This window comes from Piliocolobus tephrosceles, chromosome 13 (genome assembly GCF_002776525.5).
Source record: "Piliocolobus tephrosceles isolate RC106 chromosome 13, ASM277652v3, whole genome shotgun sequence".
NCBI lineage: Eukaryota > Metazoa > Chordata > Mammalia > Primates > Cercopithecidae > Piliocolobus > Piliocolobus tephrosceles.
In genome coordinates this window covers 110,949,419-110,960,105 of record NC_045446.1, presented here as the reverse complement: position 1 = coordinate 110,960,105, position 10,687 = coordinate 110,949,419, and positions in this window count along the sequence as shown.

Sequence of the window (10,687 nt, the reverse complement as noted above, 5' to 3'; positions counted from 1 at the left end):
AATACACTTAAAATTTATTTTTAAATTATTTTTTAAGTTCTGGGATACATGTGCAGAATGTGCAGGTTTGTTACATAGGTATACATGTGCCATGGTGGTTTGCTGCACCCTGCACCTACCAACCCGTCCATCTAGGTTTTAAGCACCGCATGCATTAGTTATTTGTCCTAATGCTCTCCCTTCCCTTGCCCTCCACCCGCTGACAGGCTCCAGTATGTGATGTTTCCCTCCCTGTGGCCATGTGTTCTCATTGTTCAACTCCCAGTTATGAGAATATGTGGTGTTTGGTTTTCTGTTCTGTGTTAGTTTGCTGAGAGTGATGGCTTCCAGCTTCATCCATGTGCCTGCAAAGGACATGAACTCATTCTTTATGGCTGCATAATATTCCGTGGTATGTAAGTGTATTAATAGTACATCCTGGGGTGCAGCATTCCTACATGTCTGTTCTATCCAGGCACACTGATGGATCAGGGTAATTTATTTATTCATTGTTTGCAAGGGTCTATGGTACCAGCCAGCCAGTACCAAGGAATTCAGAGATAAACCACAATACCTGCCTATGTATCTGGTTGGAACATGAACATGGAAACAAACAATTTAATCATTTACTCAATAAATCGTTATGTAATGGTGATAAGTGTCAGGCACCATCATATGCACAGGAGATACACTGATAATCAAAAGAAAGTCTGCTCTAAAGAAGCTTACATGCTAGTAAGGAGATAGAAACCTAATAATAGATATGTAATACAATGTCAGATAGTGATCAGTGCTATGAAGAAAAAGAAAACAGGGTAAGAGAATCAAAATTAACGGAAGCTGTTAACTTTAGACAGTGTGGTCAGTGAGGTTCTCTGAGAGGGAGGGCAACATTTGACCTGAACAGAGTTAGAAGTCCTCATTCACTTGGAAAATTCTAAACTGAGATTTCGAGTTTGAATTTTTTTAAATGAAATGTTGCCATTTAAATGCATCAATAATTTATCAGCCCATGTTCATTATATAACATTATACTTTAATGAGAACACTAAGCACTAAACTGTTTAAAGACCTTTGTCTTTACAAAGGTACTACAAAAGGAAACTACAAAGACTGTAGTTTCTGAAGTTAGGAAATGCAGACCCTTTCTTTCTGCATTCGTTCGTTTGCATTGATATGAAGGAATACCTGACACTGGGTAATTCACAAAGAAAGGAGGTTTAGTTCGGCTCACAGTTTTGCAGGCTGTACAGGAAGTGTGGTGCTGGTATCTGGTTCTGGTGAGAGGAACTCGGGAAGCTTACAATCATGGTGGAAGGCAAAGGGGGAGCAGGCCTATCACATGAAGAGAGGGAGCTAGAGAAAGAAGGCTCTCTCTTTTATTAAACTCAGGCTCTTTTAAGCAACCAGGTCTCATGTGAACTCACAGAGTGAGAACTCAATCTACTGAGAGGACAGCACCAAGACATTCATGAGAGATCCGCCCCCAACACCCAAACACCTCCCACTCAGTCCACCTCCAACATTGGAGGTCACATTTCACCACATGATTTGGAGGGGAGGAAACATCCAACTCATGTCACTTTCTAACTGGTTTTCAGATGTGTAAAACAGAAAAGTCTTCTTAATGAAATGTTGTCACTGAATGCATCAGTAATGTATCAACCTGTCTTCATTACATCACATTGGACTGTACTAAGAACACTAGGCACCAAGCTATTTAGAGTGAATGTTTCTGATGAACTGATTGGGCCACTGGCTCACAAGCATCTGTTTGCACAAATTTTTTTTAGGGAGAAGAGAATCTTCATGAAAAAGGTGGGTGTACCAGTGTCCAAAAGTAGATTACAGGAAGAGAAAGTGTTTATTCCTTAACCTGGCCCCATGGATTGGATTTTAATTTATAGTATAATACTTTACAAATAAAATCTTAAACCGCCGCCCCCCCCCCCAGACTGAATAGACCACCTCTTGGCCAAAGGGATCCCAGAAAAGCCTTAAAAACTTAGTTCCCAGCTATGATGGGATGAGGTCAGACAGGCCTCATTGTACTCCTTCCCTTTTTAGACACAACAACTGACCAGCATTGATGTTAAAACAGAGATCATAAAACTGGCAGTACAGATTCTTTGTGGCAATACAATACCAAATTATAAATAGGACCTAAACTCGTGCCAGGCAAGAGTTAAGTCATGTACCCTACACTTAAAGAATAAACTATGTTCTGACTGTCACAAGATTTTTCTTTTTTCTAGCAGCTAAACAAACACTGGCCTTCAGATAAGCAATATTAAAACAATTTACAGATCCACCAGATGCTAACTGACCCCTATTCCACAAGTCACAACTATGGCTTTCGTCAGATAAAAGACTGGTTTTAGTAACTTTCTCCTGATAAGAATACCACTGACCCATGAGCTGGTTCTGATCAGTTTACAGAAGTTGCACATCTATATGCCTTCATGTCCTGAAAAAACATTTTGACATATAGGGCCTAATGGTAATATATTTAAATGTTAAATCTCCATCCCAAAGTGAACATGGTCATATGTTACATGTATGTTCAATATGCATGTCAAGATCAGCTTCATGAATATTCATAGCTCATGTAACCTGTTGAATGTGCATGTTTAGCCAACCTGTTCAGCATAAAGCTCCTACTCCAGCCCCTTCTTCTCCAAAGTGTCTGTCTCTGGTCTTGGCTGGAGGCACACTTCCCAGCCTGTGGGTTGGTCACCTTGCAGGCTTTATAGTAACACCTTATAAGAAATTCTTCTCTCCTTTCTTAAATTTATAAACTGAATAATTTTTAAATTAAGAGTACTTAACATTTTAGTGATCATAGATCCCTCCAAAAATTAAATGACATCTATGGACTCTGTCCCCAGAAAATACATATGTGCATACAGAAGTTTTCTAACCATCAACTTAATATTCTTGATTCCCTTTCTGAAATATGCCAACTGATTCTCATAAAATACTGAAGACTCGTAGCTAGTAGCCTTCACTTTGTTTTACTCCTACATATCTGCTTCCACCAGCTAAGTGGAATACTCCCCAAGAGTCAACTATGCTTGTTCCCAAACTTCATTTCCATTGTATGCCTCATACTTATGTAATTTAATTGAATTGCATACACTGATAAAACTCGAGTCTGCAAAGAAATCATTTTCTATGAAAATCAAGAAAATGAGTGCTAATAAAAATAGTCATTGTCAGACACTTAGGTTGTTTCCATATCTTGGCTACTGTGAATATGCTGCAATAAACACAGAAGCACAGAATATCTTTTCAGCAAACTGATTTCATTTCCTGTGGATATCATACCCAGTATTGGGATTGCTGGCTCATATTGTGTTATGTTTTTAATTTAGGAACCCCCATATTGTTTTCCATAATGGTTGTACTGATTTACATTTCCACCAACAGTATACAACTGTTTTTTTCTCCACACCCTCCCCAACACTTGTCATCTTTCACCTATTCTATCATAGCCATCTAAATAGGTGTGAAGTAATGTCTCACTATTTCTTTGATTTGCATTTCCCTAATTGTTGATGCTGAGCCCCTCTTCATATACCAGTTGGCCATTTGTACCATGTGCATGTCTTCTCTGGGAAAATGTTCACATCATTTGCCCATTTTTCAACTGGGCTATTTGGCTGCTTTTATAGTTCATTTTGCTGTTGAATTGTGTGAGTTCTGCAATGAACTGAATGTTTATGTCTCCCCCAAATTCGTATGTTGAAATTCAAGCTGCCAAAGTGATGTTACTAGGAGGTGGGCCTTTGGGGAGTGTTGAGGTTATGAAGATGAAGCAGTTATAAGTGGTATTAGTGCCCTTACAAGAGACCCCAGAGAGATCCCTTGCCATGTGAGGTTACAGTGAGAAGACAGCCATGTATAAGGACACAAGCCCTTACTAGACACCAAATCTGGTGGCATCTTAGACACCTTATAGCAGCCCAGAGGGCCTAAGACAGTTCCTTATATATTTTGGATATTAAGCCTTTATCAGACATACAGTTTGCAAATCTTTTCTCCCATTCTGTAGGTTGCCATTTCATTTTGTTAATTGCTTCCTTTGATGAGAAACTTTTTAGTTTGATGTCCCACTTTTTTTTTTTTTTCATTTTGTTGCCTGTGTTTTTGGTGTCATATCCAAAAATCATTTCCAAGATCAATGTCAAACAGCTTTTCCCTGTGCTTTCTTCTAGGAGATTTATTGATATTAGGTCTTACAAGTCTTTATCCTATTTTGTGTTACTTTTTGTGTAATGGATGATAAGGGCCAAGTTTCATTCTTTTGCATGTGGATATCCAGTCTTTCCAGCACCATTAAGGAGGCTGTCCTTTCCCTATTGTTTTCTTAGCACCCTTATCAAAGTTAAGTTGATGGCAAGGTGCAGTAGCTCACACCGGTAATCCCAGCACTTTGGGAGGCTGAGGTGGGCGGATCACTTAAGTCAGGAGTTTGAGACCAGCCTGGTCAACATGGTGAAACCCTGTCTCTACCAAAAATATAAAAAAATTAGCCAGGCTTGGAGGTGCATGCCTGTAGTCCCAGCTACTCGGGAGGCTAGGGTGAGAGAATTGCTTGAGCCTGGGAGGCAGAGGTTGCAGTGAGCCGAGATTGCACCACTGTACTCCAGCCTGGGTGACAGATTGACTCCATCTCAAAAACAAAAAAGGGCAAGTCACTATTTATGTATGTGTTTATTTATGGGTTCTCTATTATTCCATTTGTCTATGTGTCTTTTTATGCCAGTACCATGCAGTTTTGACTACTATAAAACTTCGTAATATACAGCCATATGCCACATAACAATGTTTCAGTCAATGACAGACTACATATTTGATAGTGGACATACAATTGAAATGGAGCGGAAAAATTCCTACCACCTAGTGATGTTATAACTGTCATAGCACAACACGTTTCTCATGTGTTCATGATGCTGATAAACCTACTGTGCTGCCTGTCCTATAATAAAAGTCTAGAGTACATATGATTATGTAAATACTTGATAATGACTGTTAACTGGTTTATGCATTTACTATAGTATACTTTTTACTGCTATTGTAGAATGTACTCCTATTTATACAAGTTAACTAAAAGTTTCAGGCAGGTCCTTCAGGAGGCATTCCAGAAGAAAACAATATTATCACAGATGGCAGCTCCATGTATGTTACTGCCTCTGAAGATCTTACAGAGGGACAAGATGTGCAAGTGGAAGACAGTGACATTGATGATCCTGTGTGGCTGACTGCCACTACTACTACTTGAGACTGTCATTATAGCAGTTACTGCTGTTACTGCTTGAGACCATCATTACAGCAGTTACTACTGTTACCGCTTGAGACCTTCATTAGGAGACTGAAGGAAGGGATGAACACAGAAATGCTAACAAAAAACAAAAGAAACTGTTTTAAGGAAAGGGTCAGGGGAAGAGAGCGCCCTACCTCTAGTGAACAAAGGCAGCCCACGAGCTTCTACAGCCCTTTATATTTATATTAGGTAGCAAGGGCAGGGAGAAGGAGGTAATGATTGGTCAGCTGCTTAATTGATCACAGGTTCATATTGTTCCTGACAGGCTTCAATTATGCCTAATCATAAGAAACATTTGCGTCTGGATAGTGACTGCCCTCAGCAGTCCTTCTGGGTGGCATGCAGTTTGTCAGTTTGACAACATTCTGCATTTATGAGCAACAGTTTGCTGCTTAGTCATATAGCCTCCAGTGGTATACTGAGTTGATCACGACCCTCATTCCTTCGGCCTCCTATATCTCCTTTTTGTTTTTAAATTAATTGAGCAAGGCTATTGTAGGCTGTGCAGCCCTCAATTGCCGGTTGGTGATCCAGCTTCATTTTTCTTAGCCCTTATTTAAAATGGAGTTGCTCTGGTTTGAATGCTCCTTACATATTTCCCTCTTCCCTTTTACAAGAGGACCCTTAATCCTAAGGGTTGCAGAAGGATGAAGGTCCATCTTCTGCAACTTCTTCATGCTTAATAGGGGCGATGACATTCCTGCCTAGCTATTAGTCTCTTGTATTCAGCGTAGAGAGCTCAGTCAGAAAGCATTGGTCCATTAAGCATCAGTTGTACCTCTGAGTTCCAGCAAAAGGTGAAACCCTGGCGCTCCAACAGTTTCTCAGCCTCTTGTGTGGTTTTCTTGATCTGTCACCATATTATGGGGGTTGATGTCAGTGTGACTCCGGTCGGTCCTCATTACATCTTCGCATTCAGATTCAACTGGCTCATGGCTTATATTGGGGGAGCCAGGCCTATAGCTGGAATCCATGGGTCCCTCCAGTCTCCCATCCCATGGTCGCACACATCTTGAGGGCACCCACATGGCTTGTTCATCTTCTGCAGAAGCAGAAACATACCCTCGTCCCCACATTAGTAAATTACCAAAACAGAGCCAAAGTTTTTGTGGCTGTAGCTGCAAGGCATGCCACTGCCGAAGCATCTGCTCTACAAGCTGCAACTCAGCCTCTGCCTCTTTGGTTAACTGCTGCAGGGTAAAACTTTCCACTGATAACAAGAAACAGGCTCTTTCTGATTAACAGAAGGCACAGAGAAAGCAAATCGAGGTTTATCCTTGTAAACAATCCTCAAAGATCTATTACCACGAAAGACCAGTCTCTTGCTCCCGTTTCCACATGCCCACAAAACTTTTCTTCTATCTACACTGGGTTTATCAGATGCTATGGGTTGTGATAGATAAATTTCCCATGTAGTTGTACTTCCAAAATCCCTGATTCCCTCATTTCTCCTTTCATAGAGAAGGGTGCAATTTACAGGAAATAAGCAACAGTTGAGCAACATATTCTCCTGGTTCAAAAACCCAAAGACATTTTACCACTACCCGAATTTCTCCTTCACAATCAAAATCAACTCCTGGGTCTACAGTAATGCCCTGTAAGTTGACTTTTACCCAAAATTAATCCCATGTATCCTGTTGGCAAAAGGTCCCCAAATACCAATGGGAATCTTAGTGAGTTTGTTCCTTTCAATTAACGTAATTTGCTCTCTAGGAGAGCTAATCCTGCATTTCCAGGTGTTCCTGGGGCAAAGGAATCAATGTGCACCTCTGGAAACTCAACCCCGAGACAGAGTTGTGGCCTGGATGGGGAATGCCCTCATAGTTTGAGGTGACCAGGTTCGGGCCCCCTTCTTGTTTCCCAACACTGCCGGGGGTGCCGTTCTGATGGAATTTTGAGCGGCATTGATTAGCCCAGTGATTTCCTTTACTACAATAAGGGCAAAGTCCTGGCATTTTTTTCTCTTAAGGGGGAACTGCATTATAAAATCCCTTCTGCCCAGAGGTCTGGCAGCGTTCTTTTCCAAAACATCCAATTTTTCTACACTTATAACACTTTCCTTCTTTAGGGCTTGACTCTCGGCTTCCTTTAGATCTGTCAGATACCAAATTAGCCATTGCCCAAGCCAACACTGCAGAGCAATGAAGCTTAGTTCCCACATCCTGACGAGCTCTAGGAAAACCTCCTGGGTCCTCTGCACATCTCACAGGTGCCAGTGCACGTTTACAAGCCACGAAATCTAAAGTTAGCCTTTCTGTAGCCACAGAAGGAGACGGTAAAAGCCAATTTTCATTCTCCCTCTCCTGTTCACTTTTGATAGGTGCTGTAGGTGGGGCAAAAAAGTTTTCTCAAACCCTGAAATAACAAAAATATGGTATGTACCAACCTCCCAACTAAAAAGAGAAAACACATAACCAAATTCTTCCCCATGTTACCCTGATTCAAAAACTCCCCATTCTTTGTACCTCTAGGGCACTGACCAGTATTTTTTAGAGCATTGGCCTTATATTGCTTCCAGCAGACTTGTAACAGGGTTTCTTGTTCGTCTGGTTGGTTTTTTTTTTCTGTTCCAGCAGACCTTCCTTGTTCAAGTCCCTGTAGGGCCCTATCTGGCCCCGTTTGTCCCTGAAAGTTTCTGCTAGCTTCTACTTTTGTACCTCTTTAGGGCACTGACCTTATATTGCTAGTCTTTGCTAGTTTTTATCTATCCCTATCTGTCTGTAATTATGTTAACACTAACAGTGTTAGTTCCTGCAAGTTCCCGCAAGTCCCCGTCTTCTGCTACCTATCTCATCTCTACTTACTTTTCTCTACTTATCTCTACTTAATTTTCTTATTTCTACTTATCTCTATTTGTCCCTGTGGGCCTCTTCAGGCCCCTTCAGGTCTCTAGGTCTCTTTTTGTCCCTGATACTCCCTTCAAGTCCCCGTTCAGGCACCCTTTGTGGCTGACTGCCACCGCTACTACTTGAAATCGTCATTACAGCAGTTACTACTTTCACTACTTGAGATAGTCATTACAGCAGTTACTACTGTTACTGCTCGAGACCATCATTATGAGAATGAATGAAGGGACAAACGTAGAAAAGGTAACAAAAAAAAAAAAAAACAAAAAGAGTTTTAAGGAAAAGAGCCAGAGGAAGAAGAGAACCCCCTGCTTCTAGTAGAGCAAAGTCAGCCCACGAGCTTCTACAGCCCTTCATATTTATTGGGTAACAAGAGCAGGGAGGAGGTAATGATTGGTCAGCTGCTTAATTGATCACAGGTTCATATTGTTACTGACAGGCTTCAGTTATGCCTAATCATAAGAAACATTTGCGCCTGGATAGTGACTGCCCTCAGCAGTCCTTCTGGGTGGCATGCAGTTTGTCAGTTTGCCAACATTCTGCATTTATGAGCAACAGTTTGCTGCTTAGTCATATAGCCTCCAGTGGTACACTGAGTTGATCACGACCCTCATTCTTGCAGCCTCCAACAATCCTGACCCTGTGTAGGTCTAGGCTAATGTTTGTGTTTGTGTCTTCATTTTTAACAAAAATGTTTTAGAAGTAAAAAATGAAAAAAAAATGAAATAAAGATGGTTTTAGATTGAGAATATACAGAAAGGAAGGATTGTTAGACAGTTATACAATGCACTGATGTTTTAAGGTAAGTGTTATTACAAGAGTCAAAACATTAAAACAAACCAGTGCTGCGAGTGCCCAGCAAACTGACGAAGGGAAGAGGAGGATGACTCAGGGAATAGGAGCTGGAGAGCCCTTCTGTGCCACAGCTTTAAATCTGCTGCATGAACAAACCAGCAATTCTAAGAGGACCCACAGACCCTCTGAAGGAAGCAGACTGCTCCTGTAGTACCCAGGAGACATCCCAAATACTGGGAGTGCCCCAACGGCAAACGAGGGAAAGCGAGACCCTCTTCTCTGGAACACACACCCCTACTAAAGCAGCTGAAGCTGGGAGGCAGAAACCCTTGGGCAAGTTTTCAAGCCCATCTTGCCCTCCACCTGCAAACAGACTCAGGGCTGTTTGGAATGGGAGTGAGACCAGCCCTTCAGTTTGCATGGGACCTGGGTGAGGCCTGTGACTGCTGGCTTTCCCCTGCTTCCCTGACAACCTGCAGGACTCAGCAGAGACAGCCATAATCCTCCTAGGTACACAATTCCAGTGACATGGGAATCCCACCCCCATCTCCCACAGCAGCCATAGCAAGACCCACACAAGCAGAGTCTGAGCTCAGACACACCTAGACCCACCCGTACCTGATGGTTCCTCCCTAACCACCCTAGTAGGGGAAGACAAAGGCATACAAACTTGGGAGTTCAGCACCCCACCTGTTGGGGCAGCCAGACCCAACACCAGGCTGTGGGGGCTACAAAGTCTGGTGGAGTCAAAGGAATGAGACAAGACAAGTTAAGAGTGCATAAAATGGGTCCAGGGGGCCAACACTAGTATGGCAGCTGCAAAGGCCCCGAGCTCTGGAAGTACACTATTTATTGGTGATCAAACAAAGAAGCAGGTAGTGAAGATGTAGGGGTTGAAAGGTACCGCCACATCAAGCATATGATCTATAGCTGTGACAGTTTAGCATTCCCACTGAAGCATATGGAACATGTTCTGCTACTTGAGATAATGGGGAACATGTTCTTCTAGTTTAAGATACGACTGATCCATGAGCCTGGGAGTGCTAAAAGCAAGAAGCCAGCAAGCCTAGACACATTCCAGAGGCCACGAGGGCTTTTATGCCCTGAGCTCTGGATTCCATCCAAGCCACAAGGGGTTTTATGCCCTGGGCTTAGATTATGGTATGGCAGGGCAGCCTTACACACTTTAGCACAGAGCCTGATGTTTCAAAGGCCACGAGCGGTTTTAGACCTGGACCCAGGACATGTTCCAAGACTCTTTTACATTATGTCAGACATGCAAGTCCTGCCTCAGCTTTTCCCAACACTGCCCACCACCAGTCCCTTTTCACACTACTACAGCTGATGCTTTCTGGAAAGTGCCACCTTCTGGCAGGAGGCCAACCAGCACAAAATAGAGCATTAAACCACCAACACTAAGGACCCTCATGGAGTCCATTGCACACTCCACCACCTCCATTGGAAGAGGCACTGGTATCCATGGCTGAGAGGCCCATAGACAGTTCACATCACAGGACTCTGTGCAGACAACACACAGTACCAGGCTGGAGCTGAGTAGACTCACTGGGTGGCTAGACCCAGAAGAGAGACAACAATCACTGCAGTTTGGCTCACAGGAAGCCACATCCACAGGAAAAGGGGGAGAGTACTATATCAAGAGAATACCTATGGGACAAAAAATCTGAACAACAGCCTTCAACCCTAGACCTTCCCTCTGACAGAGCCTACCCAAATGAGAAGA